This window comes from Agelaius phoeniceus, chromosome 1, assembly GCF_051311805.1.
Source record: "Agelaius phoeniceus isolate bAgePho1 chromosome 1, bAgePho1.hap1, whole genome shotgun sequence".
Classification (NCBI taxonomy): domain Eukaryota; kingdom Metazoa; phylum Chordata; class Aves; order Passeriformes; family Icteridae; genus Agelaius; species Agelaius phoeniceus.
The window spans coordinates 104091946-104109498 of NC_135265.1; the positions used below are offsets into that span (position 1 = coordinate 104091946).

General features: G+C 37.6%; 1 protein-coding gene across 2 annotated transcripts in view; it reads right to left on the reverse strand.

Annotated features, from left to right (window-relative positions):
• LOC143694989 (uncharacterized) overlaps nt 1-17553 on the reverse strand; it is a 126272-nt gene that overhangs the window by 55342 nt on the left and 53377 nt on the right. The window lies entirely within an intron of this gene.

Sequence of the window (17553 nt, forward strand, 5' to 3'; positions counted from 1 at the left end):
AACAACATGAAGAGTAAAGAGATGCACTTGCTGAAGAGGCGGATGAGGAGACAAAAACTTGTCTGCCTCATTTATTTACTTAGAGCTATAAAAACATTCAGAAGCACCTCTCTGCTCTGAATTCCATCTCATGAATTAAAATACCCAGTAATATGCAATATAGAAAGGACGGCTCATCACAATTCAGCACATAAATATCCAATACTTGTCATGAGGAAAAAATAAGTTGAAGGCTGTTCATCTCTCAACCCAGCCTTCCCTAAGAGCCTGAAGAAAAGACAAATTTTAAAGGTTAAAAAGGCAAACTAAAAAGGAAAATGTCCTGAAAAGGGTGGAAACAGCATCGAAGGCAGGGATACCACATAGAGTGAAGCTTTCAGAAGTGCCTTGCTCAGCATGGCACTTGCACATAGGCTCAGCAGTGAATGAGAGAATGGTCATATGGAATATTCAGAGCTACTCATCCCTCTAAGTGCCTAAGGTGTTGCTCTTCCATGTATTCTTGGTCTCAGTAAGGAACTTGAATTTAAGGTATCTGCTCTCCTCTTAGTGCAATTGAGAAAATAATTGCTAATGAGGATGAAACATAGATTTATATCCTGTGTGTTCTACAGTGTCTACAATGTCCTTGATAAAGCAGAAAGTGCCTAAGAATGTAATTGCCAAGAATTTCCTACTCTGGAAACAATAGTTCTCTTTTGATCCAGCTCAGCATTAATGAGAAAAAAAATAATTTATAATTGTGTTGGTTGTTTCTGCAACCCACTGCAGTGGTAATTGTCACTAAAAAAGTGGAGTTATTCTAGTTTATCAACATAAATAAATGGTAACAGCTGCCAGTTTTGATTAAACCAGATGATGATTTTTGTCTAGAAATGCTTGCTTCTACGGGCCAAGCAGGAGCTTTATGCATTGGAAGGCAGTGCTGGGTGAGTTGGATGATTTATTGAGGAGCCATCTCTGAGATCTTCCATCCTAGATGCTGCCACAGAGGTCACCAGCATGGTTGTTAATTTTGGGTTTGCCCATGTAGTTCTTGGTTTAAGTGCACACTTGGTTGGCTACTCACTCAAATAAAGTCCAAGCAATTATTTCATGTTGTTGTTTTGCTAAATACCACGAAAAGTCACAGGTCTCTTCTCCATAGCAGGCAATTCAAGCAAACCAGGACAAGAGCATGAAGTTAATTTGTGTCTACTTTACAAGACCTGTTACTTTCCACTGCCTTTTTGACAAATATTATCAAATGAGTGGAGAGGCATTTGTTTCAGGGCTAGCACAAGCTAGAGGAATACCATGCTCTGTGGCATCCTGTCTGACAAAGCTGTGGGAGGAGGTGTTTTCTACTGGTGAAGTCTGAGCCATGTGAATGCTGTCCTCATGGAGGAAAGGCGGTGGTACAACATTCCTTCATGGTTTTTCCTTGAAGATAACACAGCTTTCTATCAACATCAGAATTTACTGCATCCATGGCTTTAGGCAGAATCTCCTGAAGGAGTGTAATAAAGCTGAGCTTGCAGGGGTTGTGCCAGTACTAAAATGTCAACTTCTCAAACTCCATCTGATCCTCACCCAAGACTCAGTGTCTGAAAGGTCGTAGCACCTCTTTACTAATACAAATTTACATGTTCAGTTTCTGCTATAAGAAAACTACAATAAATTCTATACTACCCCTAGATGGCATAATCCCAATGGTAAATTTGTCCCAGCCTCTTTAAGATAGTATTCCCTCAATTTAATTTCACTTCCACTCAGATATCTGTAGAAATTATTTCATCAATCCACTTTTATCTGTCATGATATTCAAGGAAATAAAGTAGGTCAGTGGCCAGATAAATTTCAGTGAAAAATGAGAAATATGATCTTTTCCTCCCCTCCTTTCCTTTTCAGTCTCATTTTGGAACTGAATATTACCAGATCTTGGAAGGATGCCAAAATTCAATATTGTGCTGATGGGAACATGAATAATGTATAAAGAGACACTTCAAACAGTGTATAAAATCTGAGGCACAAAGTGTCTAACAAGGCTAAACCAAAGGCTTTGTAAAAGTTGCAGCAGAACCAATTGTTCAAGTACTCTTCAGACTGTTCCATCCCATTCACCTACAGACGCCGATAAGTGACAGAGTTCTTTGCAAGAAACTTCCTAGATCCTCAGTAAAACAAAGAATGGTGTTAAAAATTCTGAATTTAGACACTAAAAAAAAAAAAAAAAAAGAAAATACAAAATTTGGGTTGCTTCCTGGTTTAATTTGGTTGGGGTTCATTTTTTGTGTGGTTGTTGATCAAAAATAAATCCATGTTTTGTTGGGAATCCCGAAATCAAAGGGACCTAAAGGATAGGCAAAACTCCTGGGTGAAACTCGTTATTTTCTACAAAGTTTTCTCCGCTTTCCTTTTTTATTTAATACATTGAGTACCAGATTTACACTCCACAATGTAGAATAAGCAGAGACTCTTCCTTCTCCATAGTTCCTTACTCCCTTCCACTGGCAAACATGGCTAAATGATACTACCCCAGAGTTATGGATGAATAGGTGCATTTTTTATGTGAAGTCTTTCAAAATTATATGTTTTAATCTGTTCTGTTGTACATATAAATGGGTAAAGGAGTATCCAGGTTTAAAATTCAGGATCTGCTTTAGAGAAATAATAGGTATATCCCCCAAAATTCTTCTTTCTATTTCTGTTTTCTTTTTTCTGGGTTTTGCTGTTTATTTTGCTGTTTTTTTCAAGTAGAGGCTAAAAATGCTTCAAATACTAAAAAATTATCTTGGCAGTTTTCTTCAGGAAAAAAATATTGACTATGCAATTGAAGTTATAGACTATGTATTCCATGAAACACATTGGTGACATGCACAGTTTGCCCTTTGACTAATATTCCAGGACTAGAGCTTTTCATCAGACTTCCTGAGACAAAATTGTCCATTGGTCCCTGTAAATTAGAGGCAGAATGTGAGATACTCAGGGGGGAACATGGTGACTGTGAGTGTGAACTTGAGCTTGTTTCCCCCAGATCTCAGACTTACTTCCACAGGAGCGAATTCTCATTCATGTGTAGAGCAGGAGAGAGAGTAAAAACTGAAGAGGGGGAAAAAAAAATTGGGAGTGAGGGGTGACACACACCTCCAGAACCCCAGTAAGGAATCTATTGTAAGGCACTGGTGCTTGTCCCACTCACCCTCACTCTGTATACGCACACACGTGCCCTCAGCACAGGGGAAATTATTTAAGGACTGGCCAAACTCATTGCTACATTAGCTAATTACAACTTACTATCCAGAAAAAGGGAAAACCAAGAAAAGCTGTGCTTTATTGGACTGTCTGAAGCATGGGATTTCCTGGGGCTACCCTTGCTGTGGCACGTTGCAGCATCTCTGTCTGAAGGCTATGCCCAAAGGGAGAGTGTAGCCATACGAAAATAAATGCAAGTGATTGTGAATATTGTAGCCCTTCACAAGATATCACTTGGAGGAAACAGACAGAAATAAAACTCAGCACTCTAAAACTGTGAGTTACAGAACATGTTCTGATGATGGAGGATAGCAACAAATTAAGAACCTACGTGGCAATAACTGTGAACGATCCTCGAATGGTTGTCCCGTCATATTCACAGAGCTGTCATTGAGGGTCAGGAGCTGTTTTCTTTATGAACAGTGCCACTCACTATTTCACTATTCAGCTGTTTTCAGTCATTGTAGGCTGAAACTTGGCATTCACATAATCAGCTCAAATGCAAATCTGTCTCTAAAAACGACTTAAATGGGTTAGGACAAATTTAGTACTGGAGCAGTAAAAATAATAATTTAGGTATGGTTACATATTGTCTGAACAATAGAAATGTCATTTCTAACTAAATGAAAATTCAAAAGTTTTAAAATATAGCTGCCAAAAAGTGTGAAAAATAGATAAAACTGTCCACATTTCAATGCATGTTAATAATAATTGAAAAAAAAAAAAAGGCAAGCACAAGTTTTTTTCTTTACCCACACAGTAAAAATAATTCGACAAATTACATCAGAATTAGCATCATGCTCTGATGTTTTTCTCCTGGAATGGAATGGCCAAAATCCACAGGATTATGGTGTAACTGAAGCCATAAGGGGGGCATCTGGTCCTGCCTCACTTTCAGCTGGGTCCATATCCAGTGCAGGCAAAGATCCCCCATTACAGAGTGCATTACTTACAAATTTAGGTCTTATTCAGTGTGACAAAACTGAACCTGGGGCAAGAGAACAAGTGAAGACCAGCCTTTGAACATTCCTGCTTTGTGACAAAGAGGTCAGCTCGGAAAGAAAAGGCTCTAAGCTCCAAGTGTTTCAGCATCTGTTTTTTGTAGAAACTTAGCCTGCTGCTGGTTTCCAAAACATCCAAGTTTTGGGTCTAAGCCTTCTCTCATTTACACCAAGGCAAATTTGTATTTGACACAGCACAGTGGTGAGTGCAACTAAATTGTGAGAGACCTAAATCAGATGCATTTTTTCCCTCTTCCCTTCATCTAAATACCAGGTAAGTCTTTATTCTCAACACTGCAGCTTTCACCAATGTGCTTTTGAAAAGCATTTGAGCAGGATGGCAAAAGAAAGTTATTGTCAAGACTTCATGTAAGCTGCACACCTCTTTTTCAGTCCTGTTTTCAATCCCTTTCTGGCTGAAAATAACAAGCTCCTGAAAATATTTACCAAATTGGGAATGGCATTTGATTGAGATCTTCAAAAAAAGCTAAATGTTGGAACAATTATTTATAGTAAATCAAACACTTCTTATAACTGCAAGTGCCCACTTCCATGGCTCTTTCTCACCACATTTTCAAACATTTTGTAACATCACAGAGGGAAAAAAAGAGTCGGGTTTGAATTTTTTTTTCACTATTACAGTACGTTCTGAAAGCACAGAGTTCATGACCTGCCTCACCTCATAGCCATTGGATTCCCACTGCGCTTTACTACCATAAAAAAAATAAAAATAGAGAAAGGTCAGCAGCCTTGTCAAAAAATGTAAGTGGAAACAGCTAACATGGATGAGCAAATTCTAGGCATCTCTGAATATGAAGATTTGTTTCTCCAGAGTTACAGAGCCTGTGACAAATGATTAATTACTCATTTTCAGCCAAGCACAAAATTTGAGTTATAATTTGTTAGAAAGGAATAGTCCCATAGAGTACTTATTCAGCTGTGAAAAGGCTCAGTTTGTCAGAACTTGAAACAGCCAAACAGAATAAAACAAATGGATTGAAAGGCAAATAAATTTTCAGACTGGCATATTGTCCTTATACCAGTGTCCCCACATACATCAGCAGGTGTCATATCTGATATACTGCCAGCAGGGTCATTGTTGTCATATGTTTATTAGTTTCCACAAGTAAGATTCCATCTTATTAAAATGCCAGTGTCAGTAAAAGTTGTTCAAATTTAAAAAATCTTGGCTTGAGGGATAACCTTTTATTCAAGGTCAGAACTTTAATGTTCAAGTCATGCATTATTTTTCAAAAATTAAATTATATTTACATCAGCTCCAGGGTTCTTAATTTTGGCTCACCCATACTTTTAAGAAATGGGTCCCACAATAATTTTCAGTAATATAATGTATTAATTACTCTGTTGTGTTTAGGGCAAATAGCCACAGCAAGGCACAAGCTGGAAGCATAATTTCAGAGCTGGGGCAATAATTACCTTTTCATCACCTTCTGAAGATGAATGAGTTTTGCCAGTTCGGTTGAAAGAACCACAGAACCACAGAATACATATAAGGTAAATATCAAGTTCCTGATTCTGAATGGTCCAAATTCAGTAATAAAATGTCATATTGTTACAGCATCTTCAGTAGAGTGCTGTATTAGCCTAAAGGTGCTAACTGAATGTCACCTCTTGAGTTTTCCTTTCCTCAAAATAAAAAAATCCTCTCCTTTAATAAGCAAACAGACTCTTCTTTGACCCTAGATATTATACTGGAAAGCATGAAACAGGTATTTGAAAGAAGGAAACTAACACTTTTGCCTTCTTTCCTGACCATTTTCCAGCTGACATTAATCCTAAGGCTATGTTGTATAGGCTTGCATTCATTTCAGGATCACAGTCTCAATATTTATTCAGGCTGTGTCCCTTGGCTTTGATTGTTCATTTTATGCTACTTTGAGACACATTCTATTTCCTCCCACAGAAACAAATATGAACAATACCCAGATAAACCCCCTTTACTAAGGGGTTATGGGTACTTATGTTTAAGTTGGAGGCTGCAAATAAGTGGTTCAGTTGATAGATTCTAAAGCATCTTGACCCCCGTTTATCAGCAATGTAAAGGGCAGTCATATTTTCTTCAGAAAAGACTAGCCTAGAAAAGATACATGTCTTGGAGATACAAATTATGTTTTTAAAAAATGTAAACATTTGCTCAATATAAGCTTTAGCTGCTTTCCAAAGTGATTACTTTAACCCATTTTTAAATCTCAGATTTAAAGAAAAAAAGTATTAGAAAAAAATAACCATGGTCTCTACTTTTTGAGACAGTGTTTTAAGAAAGTATTTTGACATTTCTCATGAAAGGTTAAACAAATTTTTCCCTTACATCTAGCTTTTCCTAGTTTACTAGAACAAATCCCAGCTATGGTTTACTAGACAAATCCCAGAACATCTTCACAGCAACTTTCTATTGGCATTATATCTCTGTTTATCAGGAGATTTTGTAGTTTGTCAAGAAACTACTGAAAATTAGGTTCCAATCCCAGTCAGCTTCTGCTTCATGTCTGTAGGTCTTTTCATGTGAAATACATATGAAGTGTTAGATATTTTTCTAGGAGTGGGAGGTAACAGCAACACCTCTAGACAAGTGTGAGAGTGGGATTGGAAGCTGCCAGTTCTGTGATATCCTCATTATATCTATATATGAAATTCTTCATACTGATGCACTGAAATGATTTGATCTCGAAACTCGTCACTTCCCATGTCACAAACTGTCTGCAACTCCACTGACAGCACTTCAACAGAGCAGCACAGCCCATGTTAAAATAAACTTTACCTCCACGCTACAGTGGCAGAAGATTTAGGATGACTGTAGTGTACCAGGACCATGCAACTCTGTGGCTCTCATCACAGCAAGGATCCCCCTGGACTTTCTGTAGATGGATGTGTCTTGCCAGAGTCAAGGGGTGGAAAAGCTTTATGCAGTGCCCAGGAATGGTTAAATGAGAGATACTTAAAATTCCAACTTTTAATTTCTTCTAGAAATTCTGCTTCAAAGTTTCCACAAGTTTCGGTAATTATAGCTCACACAAAGGTTGATTTCTTCTATTATTCATTAATATGTCAACAGTCCACTTGGAATAACCTCAGTTCAATTTGGTTTATGTTTACATTTTGTTCATCCCAAGCAGGAGTTTAGAGTGGTTAGAGCCACATGCGACATTTTAAGCTGTCCTCCAGGTAAAATAAATTACAAAAGCAGATGCTATAATAAGTAAACTAAGAGCATACAGGTTTTGAGTTTCACTTGCCTGAAATAAAAAAGTCACTTTCTGTTACATCAATTTCATCATTCATTGAGGCACTTCTGAAGGTTTACACATGTATGACTAGGAACAAAATCCATTCTCTGATTTTTCACATCAATTACTGAAAAGTTGATAAAAGAAATACTTATTCCACTGGTTCCCCAGATTACTTTTCCATAAGCGCTAAGCATCCCATTTATTTTATCACTAACTATAAAATATATGCACAAGGCTCTGGAGGATAAAAATTCCTCCCAGTACATTGTCTCCACAGAGTTTGATGCTCTCTTATGTGTTTTCTTTGCTCAGATAATATTTTTGCATCCCTTTTGTCACAAAAAACACACAGGAAAGACATTTTTCTTTAATTCCACTGATAAAGAACCCAGATCCACTTAATTTTCTTGCAACATAGCTATGTTTAATGATCTAGTACATCCCCATTTCCAGAATCCATCAGAAAGCCTACCCAAATTGGCCTTGCTCCATTACTCTCTATTTCAATTAAATTAATTGAAAAACTGACTGTTTATGAGCTGTTAGGTGTGACTCCACCTAGACTTCACATGAGAGCATTGGTCCCTTTCATGACCCTTCAATTTCCTCAGACAATTCCTCTGCATCTTTGCCTTAGTTGCTCACAGGCCAATGTCTGAGACAGGGTAAATATGGGGCCTCATCAGCTTCATGAGCATTTTGAGGATGGGGGATAGATATTCAGTTAATGCAACAAGCTATCAAAAAAACCCCCAAACTATTAACCAATACTGTGTTTTAAAATAAATATTTTTATTGAACAGATTTACACAAGCATGTCCCTTTGACAATTTCAAAGTGATCTTTTATTGAAAAGTTACAGTTAATAAGTTAATAAATTCACTTATATATGTTCATATAACTAAAAAGGAATTAATCTTATTTAAGACAATTTTTAGGTCACTTGTTTTATTATTGATGATTCTTTACCTTTTTAATAGTTGAAGAGGTAGGGGAAACATACAGCTGAACAGTTTCACTCTTCTGGCTTTTATGAGAAAGGAAACACCGAGCTCAGAGGATCAGGTGTCTACTTGATCCCATTTGACATGTCTCATATTCTTAGTAAGACTTTTCCCACCATTGGTAGTGAGGAAATTTTTTTAAAGTGAAAATGGAATTAAAAAAACCGAAACACCAAAACCAACACAAACCAAACCCAAAAACTAAGCCTCCCCACTATGAGACATTTGAGACAGAGAAGCATCAACCAGAGAGAGAACAGAAAAGGTATCAGGGTTTTATCTCTGTGTTCAGAATGAGGAACAGCCTGTTTTCTTGACATACTGGGACCAAATAATTGTATTTGCCTCAAGCCAACTGTGCCATCTGTGCTCTGGGATACCTCTAGGGAAGATGCAGTCATGGGAGCCTTGGGAACCAGCCTGTCTCTGTGAGACAGGTGGTGGTGCTCAGATGTAGATCCTGTCACAATGAAGTCCCAAGAGATGAGTTCTCCTTTAAGCAAAATAATAGATTCTTTTTCAAGATGCATTTGCTAAAGTTGATATCATCTACCTTCTCATTGAGAAAAGTCAGGCATAGGGTCATGTAAATACCAAAATTTAAAGATGAAATAGGTAAAGTCTAAGCTCCATTCACCAGTCTTTGGGTTTAAACCTATTACTTGAAATGTAATCACCCAGAGGTCATGTTCACTGTGTTATCTTCCCTTTCAGATGAGGAGAATGCAACTTGTCTCATGCTTGATAAGTCCTAAAATACACTCTTCAGCTGGTCATGCTGCTCTTTTAGGATATTTTGTTTTCACTTTACTCCTCAGTTAGCCAGTATACTGTAAACATTTCATAATCTCTGCATTTATTTGGGTCCCCAATATGTTGCTTATGCCAATGAAGAAAGAACAATACTGTCTGCATCTCTATTGCTAAAACAAACCTTGTGCACAGCATGTGGCTAATGGTGGAAGGAGGGACTCCTGAGTAACCAGGATAATGGGAGGAATGCCAGAACTAGAGTGAATTTCCATAGGCCACACCTAACATTTGGTACTCCTTCCAACTCAATTCAGAATAATCCCTGCTGGAAATTTCTCCATGAAAAGCTTCCAGGAAACACATCCTTTTAAATAAGGATCTGCTTGATCTTACACATATGCTTATCTACCATCTCCTGCATGGCTTTCCCAACCTCAGGCATAGTGCCTACTGAGCAGCAGTAAATAAGGAGAGCAGAGTTTCAGACAGCAGCCAAACCACTTTTACCTGTAAGCAAAGCACCTCTCATTCTGCTATCTGTGCTAAAAGGCTCATCATACCACTTCAAGGACATGTCTTTCCATATCCAAATGTTCTACAACTATTTCTTGTTATTTAAGTCACCTCTTACAATATGATCCACTCAGGAGTTACTTGTTATTCTCAAATTGTTGCCCAATGAAATGAAACAACCTGCCATTCTCCTGAAATGTTTATCTTATCCATTCTTCTCCTTCAAAAAATTTTGTCTACGCTTCAGCACATCCATCAGTCAAATTTCTAATCAGAACTAAATTAAATTTTTGAATAGAGAGAGAAAAGGTAGCCAAGCTGAAAGGCAAATACAGAATTCCCTCAAGGATCCATAAGTAAAATAGAGATGAAGTCACTGAGTGGTGTAAAGAACTAGATATTGGGATGTTGAAAGCATTATGAAATGCAAAATAGAAATCTGTTGAACATGACCCTGAGATCTTTGCTTTGCTGAACTCTTATGATATTATGCAAAAAGGCTCCAGCAGAAGTCATGTAAACAGTACAGATAAGCAGAGGGAAAAGTCAGAAATGTGAAAATCTGCAACATCAAAGCCTAAACTTTAACTTGTTCTCTCGTCACTAGGAAGAAAAAAGTAATTGCAGAAATCCACTCCCCTCAAACTGCCACTCCAACAGAAGACCAAATCTTTCATTACTCTGGAAGTGATGTAGGCATGTCATGGTGTGAAATTTATCCCACCTTCCAAAGTTAGGTGGGATAAATTTCACACACTTGAGATGGAATATGTTATATTTGAAACAGGAACTGACACAGTCTTTTGTGGTAAGGACACCTAGGAAAATCAAAAGTAATGAAGAATGTAAGTGCTCTGACTGGGGTTGAGACATCATCAGAAGCTCTGATAGAGACAGTTAATTGTTTTGCCATGTACTGATTTATTTCTTTAAGAAACATTACCATGAAAGAGAGAAACGAAATAAATGAAAAAGAACTAGCAACACCATGTGTGCCTGCAGGTGTTACTTGGAAATACCTGTGTAATATTTTCTTCCACGCTGATCAGTTAGTTAAAAGCTAAATGAATAGTTCTTAATACATCTGAGATCCTCATTTGCTGGCTGTGCATGAGTAATAAGCATTCACTAAAAGAAAAGCACATAATAAATGGAGGTACTGGGGCTTTTTAACCCATGTGCATGACAAGCTTCATTTCACACACAAAATATTCAAACCAGCAAAGAGAAAAGAGAATGTGAAAAGGCCCTTCCTACCCTTCTGTTCAATAGCCAAACATAATCAGAAATGAATTTCAGGGAAACTAAACGTTATTTCAGGTTCTGTCTTTTTGAGTGCTTTAGGGCAAAATGACCTAATTTGCACTATTAATATCTATAAACAAAATTCAACCAAATAACTCTCTAAAATAACTAGATATACAGAAAAGACTGAAAATCAGCTATGTTCTGCATCACAAGATGAGGCATACATTTTTGTTCTGCATGGAATACCTGTGTTTTTCAGGAACACTCAAGACTACAGAAGCTCCCAGCGCTCTTCCTACCTTGCTACACAAACAACACAGTGCTTGACAGCTGGGGCCAAAGCCTTGCTGCTTTACTCACATACATAATTCCCCAGTACTTACAGGCCAGATTGTCCTTTCAGTATCTCTGCTGAAATTTTATGGCAAGTCAATTGTCTTTTCTTCAGATGTATAGATTAACTAGGTCATAACCTACCCCAGTGGGAACACTGAAAAGATCAGCACCAGCAACATTGTTTTCACCTGCACAATTGAAAGGTACCCTTGCTTTTTCCTTTTAAATTTAGGGAGAGTTGTGTCATAATGAAAGCAAAAGTAATAGCAAGCACACATGGTGTTGCTAGTTCTTTTTCATTTATTTCGTTTCTCTCTTTCATGGTAATGTTTCTTAAAGAAAATAAGATTTTTATAGGCTTTCTGCTATGAATATTCCCTGGCTTGGGCAAATGTTTCCTGTAGATCTTCTACATTCTGTAAATTCAGCTTGCTTGTATCTATACAGAAGAGCATTACCAAGTTGTACTTTATTTGAATTTTAAAATTTGAAACATTTGAAGGTAAAAATCTCTTTAAGAACAATTAGTGTCCTGCTGGTCATTTGACTAACATAACTGAATGCTGCAAGATTACCATTCAAAATAAAAGCAGAGGTACAATCTGTGTCATGTATACCAAAAGAATAATAATCAAGTCGTCCATGTAAAATGCTATGAATTATATTTAATAAGCAATGGCTTGCAATCTGAGTCCCTAAGTGTTGTATAATTATTGAATTCAAGCTCTAGTTCTGAATAGGAGATTTATTTCCTGTCTAGTTTTAGGACTTAACACCTACTGATCACTGTTAAATCACCATTATACAACTTTAGGGCAAAGTTCAGTATTATTTATGAAAATATTCTTTGCTACTTTTGACAATTATAAAAATTCAAAACACAGCATAAGTGTAAGTGAAGAGAGAATGTATCAGCATGCTGACCCAGGCCCTTGGGTCCAGAGCATAGAGGAGCTCAAAGAACTCTACAGTTCACTTTTGTAATACATAGATATATAGATTAACTAGGTCATAACCTACCCCAGTGGGAGCATTGAAAAGACCAGCAGCAGCAACATTATTTTAGCCTGCACAATTGAAAGGTGCTGCCCTTAGCCTGGGAAGGGTTTAGCTCCTATCACATACAAAAAACCCCCAGGCTGTTCACACCTCTGCTGCTCAGGAACAGTACCTTTCACATTTAAGAAGAGCTCTAAGAAATGCTATTGACTTTACACCAAAGACCCTTTTCTATAGAGAAGTTGCAGAAGAGCCGGCAGAAACAAGGCAGCTCTTTTTCTGGCAACACAAGGATTCCTACAACAGAGTCCTAGATCTGTATTTTGTGTTCCTTTATGTACCCATGTGCCATTAAATCTTGAATTTGACCTTGAGTTTTGAACAGATCTTGTATTACTCTGATACTGATAGCAATAAAGCTTAAAGGATATTCACAATTCATCAGGGCAAACTGACCCTAAAAATAGACCCTAAAAACTATTTCTATTGAATGAGTACTCTGTGTTAACCTATTGCCTCTCCATAGTGGTGATGACAAGTCTAGTGTAGACTAAAAGACTGCTTGCAGGTCATGGCGGCGGGGAAACAACAAAACAATAAAAATCAGGTCAAAAATTTGGGTTAATCTCTCTTGACAGCATACAAAAAAGATACTGTGATAGTTTCAATTTATTAAATGCTAAGTTAATCCTTTAATAATATAGGGTAAAATACCTACCACACTGCACAAGTATGTAAGTATGTGGGGAGTGCTGGTCTAAGAAAACTCTGCTTATGAAAGAAAGGATGCAATCAGTGCTTCATTTTCCTGACTGATAGACTGTGCTTTCATGCAGATTACTGCAAGTCATTTTAATATTAATTCCAAATGTGATTATGATTGCTTGCTTTGTTCCAGTGTTTCACCAGACCAGTCAGGAATTTCCCCAACTGACACTGGCATTGTGTATTCTGTATAATGAAAAAGCAGCCCTGCTCCCCAGCAGCCTGAGGAAATGCTGGGAAGCAGTAGGTGCATCCCCAAGAAACAGGGGAAAACATTGAGATAATTGAATACCTGTGAAGTAGTCAGGGTTGTGTAATGGTGGTTGCTTGTGGCTGACTAACCCAGCTCAGGGACTGGATGGACAAACTGTACTTCATGGATGTCCTATCCCCATGTGGAGGAGGCAATCTGCTCACCTTTCCCCCCTGATTACTTCTTCTTTGAGCTGTTTCCATATTGCCAGGACTCTCTGATTTTGGGACTTGCAATAGACAATGCAAGATAACAGGCAGGAACATCTTTCTCCTTGATGAAAAAAACTTTGCACAGAGTTGCAAAAAATGCTGGTATCTAGTTTGTTTTTGAACATATACAATTTTAAATTACCAAGGCTAAAAACCTGTCTAACGCTTATCATTCTAGGTGAAAAAAAGACAGAGGTTATTGGTTCATTCTAATGAATCTACAGACAAGTGGTTTTGCATGCATGTAGTGTACTTTTAATGTAGTATGTAACAAAATAAATTTTCAAAACCCTGTTCAATATGCTTTGGCATTATTTCTCATAGGCTAGTGCTCTCCCAGTGACTCCAAATACTGCTTTCAAGGCTAGAAGATATAAGCTATTTGATGAACTTGCCTTACAAGATACACACTTACATAATTTGCTGTGGATTTTCAATTAAACAAAAAAAAAAAAAAAGAAGATTCTAAGTATGAAACAACTGTACACACATATCTCATTGGAGCTAGGGTTAAGCATCTTTGGGATGGTCTCTATCTGAAAGAGCTTATATCATATGGCAGTGGAAGGAGAACACCTTGAAAAATAAATTAAAAAAAAAAAGTGATTTCATTTATTTGGGGGAAATACTGCTCTTCCCTTCCAGTAAAATAGTTTGGGAAATTTTCCTGATTGGCTTCTATGTGGTTTTGTCACAAATAACACACACAATTTTTTTGCAGTTACTTGCAGTTGTCTTGTATCAGCAAATCAAAAGTGAAGGCAAATAACATGGCTGAATAGCTCCTGCTTCTTTTTAAACCATCTGAGAAGTCAAGCACAGAACATTTAAAAGAAAGTGAGTGACATCTGCCCCTGAGCGTGGTTCATAACCTCCGGGTGTGACCATCACAGGCTTCCTGCAATATGTCACAACTGGCCCGGGAGCGATTCTCATTCTGTCTCCTCTAGTTTCAAGTGTTTCACCAGATGTCAGTTAAAAATACATATATTTATAAAGTGGTTAGTGTAATTAATGCCTCAAAAATAAAAAAAATCTTTTAATTGGAAATGACAGTAAGAACTGGAATAAGATAAACTAGTAGTTCCTTTCATTATTGTTTTTCTTTTTTTTTGTGAAAAGGCTTGTTCATATGAAAACATGCATTCCCTTTGCCTTTCAATCACCAGATTTCATGGCTGTGTATTACTTTACTCAGGCAAATGTTCCCAGCAATGTGTATGTCTGCTATAATTAATTTTGAAAGAAGAGCAGACATGCAAATTGCCATTCACTCTCAGTGGATTATCTAGACCCAGACTTGCTACACAGTGAAAAGCAAAGTTGCCTCTGATTGTACCAAAATGTCAAATAAGCTGGATGACTCTAATTCACAATGGAGATTCACTGTGTTTGATGTAGGTTTGTAAGGAATTAAAACATATATTTCCTCAGTGAGGGTAATTTCTCATGGCTCATTCTCAGTGCTGCTCTTTTCCTCTGCATTTGTTATCAAATCATCATTAACTATACCAGAGCCTCCACCATTAATCATATCAGAATTGCTACTGCCATGGGAAACAAGCAAACAAAGAAAGTATGAGGCTAAGATTAGGAGGAAAAAAACACCCCAACCACTCACCCCTCTGAGACCAGTGGCCAGACTTGGAGTGATGCTCTTAAACCTTTCCCAGCTATTAAATAAGATCAAGCTATGAATTCCAATTTAAGCAATAAAGACACAGGAAACCTTGGCATTTAGTATCATATACTCTGGAGCATATGTAGAAAAATTCATACCAGCTCTTGTTTTTGTCAATGTAATAAATTAGCTAATTAAAAATAGCTAAATAAGCTATTATTTGTAGCTTAAAAATGGACTTTAATACTAGAGCTACTGTTTTGACTGGAACTCATTCTGCTAGCAGGGTGTAAGTTAAGATAGCAATGACCATTCTGTACTTCTCTTACTCTGAGAAATTGTAAATGAAAGTTCCTGGGGAAAACCTGAAACCTATGCAAAATGTCTCTCTTATACTTTTTATACTACACTAAGAATCCTTTCCATATTTATCCTTTTTATCTGGTGTTGTGATTGTACTTATAACAAGCAAGGGCCTTCTCTCTGACTTTGTTTTGTTGGATCTCTACACTGAGAACTGCAGGTCTGTGTTTGGAACCCAGAGATGTCACAGTATTTCAGAGAATTACACCAAGTACTTTAGGTTGTCTTTTGAATTGCTTTTGGACCTTAAGCCTGCTGAGGGCTGAGATATATTAACTTGGCTACACATCTCCTGGGTGCCCAGCCAGCCTGGGATGGAACATATTCAAGTGGATAAACTAAAACTGATGGCAGTACTGATGTACCCAAGCATGCCCTGACAAGGACCAGATAAAGGTTATTATCTTATGCACGAACAACCTACAGAACCAAGTGTGTGCTTTAAAAGAGGAGAGGAGAGGAGAGGAGAGGAGAGGAGAGGAGAGGAGAGGAGAGGAGAGGAGAGGAGAGGAGAGGAGAGGAGAGGAGAGGAGAGGAGAGGAGAGGAGAGGAGAGGAGAGGAGAGGAGAGGAGAGGAGAGGAGAGGAGAGGAGAGGAGAGGAGAGGAGAGGAGAGGAGAGGAGAGGAGAGGAGAGGAGAGGAGAGGAGAGGAGAGGAGAGGAGAGGAGAGGTTTTAAGCAGGGAAAAAGAAAAGGAAAAGGAAAATAGTAAAGGAGATGGGAAAGGTAGAAGAAGATAGGGGGAAAGAAAAATGAGAAATGAGAAGAGGGAAAGGAGAAAAAACATAGCTCAAATACACTCTTTGTAAGTCCTAAAAATTATTCATTTTCACCACCAGTAGCACCAGTAGAAGGATAAGTGCACAACACCATGTAGAAAGTTATACAAGTAAGGTAGGAGCAGAGCCTTCCAGCAGTGCTCAGTAGTCAATGCAAACACAGTTACAAATTCACTTGGGCAGCCAGTAAACCAGACCATTAGGGAAGCTGCCTTTTGCAACCACTCCACTTCTGGGAACATAAAAACCCATATAAACTAAAAATAAAATAAATGCTTCATTAAAGCCCCAAAAGTTTTTTTCCAACAAGAGGAATCTGTAGGATAGGTAGGGATACATAACTTGGCCAAGTAGTTTGCTGTGAGAGATTCAGGCTGCCATCATACAACGGGTTCTTAACACATAGAGCAAATTAAGAGTACATTGATAGCTGCCACAGAACACCACCTTCAGAAGCTTTTCATCCAACAACATATTTCTTCTTTTCCAGGATTTGGCCTCACCTACAACACATTTTGCTAAGAGTTATTTGAAAACTGTGAATGTGATAATAGCCCAATCACTCAAAACTTAAGCAATGAAAATATGGCAAAAAGAGCTGTTGTATAAAGAAGATAGCTAAATAGAATGGTTTCGTTTGACAGAATTAGAAAATATGACTCAGATAGGGAAAAGAGTTCTTTGCCCTTTAAAAAATCAGTCCTGTTTTTCCTCTCTCTCTTACACAGGAGTATTTCAGCGAGAGTCTGGTGATGCTGCATTATTGATGTGATACAGGTCTCCAGTGGAAACAGATGTGATATGTTTGGTTTCTTCTGATAGCCTGGGCTGAACACAAAGCAAATTACTGTGTCAGAAGACTTGGGTTCAAAGCACATATTTAAAAGAAGTTCTTAAATAATAAATCTTAAATTTCAAGCCTGTTGCATAACCAAAAGTTATATATGTACTAAAAAAATGTGTCCCAAATGATTTTGCTGAGACAAACTGCAAATGACATTAAAATGCATATGTGCAGCTTTAGGATTTGTTTGGTCTCAAACCAGGAACTGATGGTTGGAGTGAAAGATGCAAAATAGCATGGTCTGGGTTAACATAGAATTGCAGAATTGTTGAGACTGGAATACATACAATTTAATTGAATATGCATAACCTCTCTGACAATTTTCCCAATCTGTGTTGGAACCTTTATTTTTAAAAACATCATTTGACAAATTTTGTCATT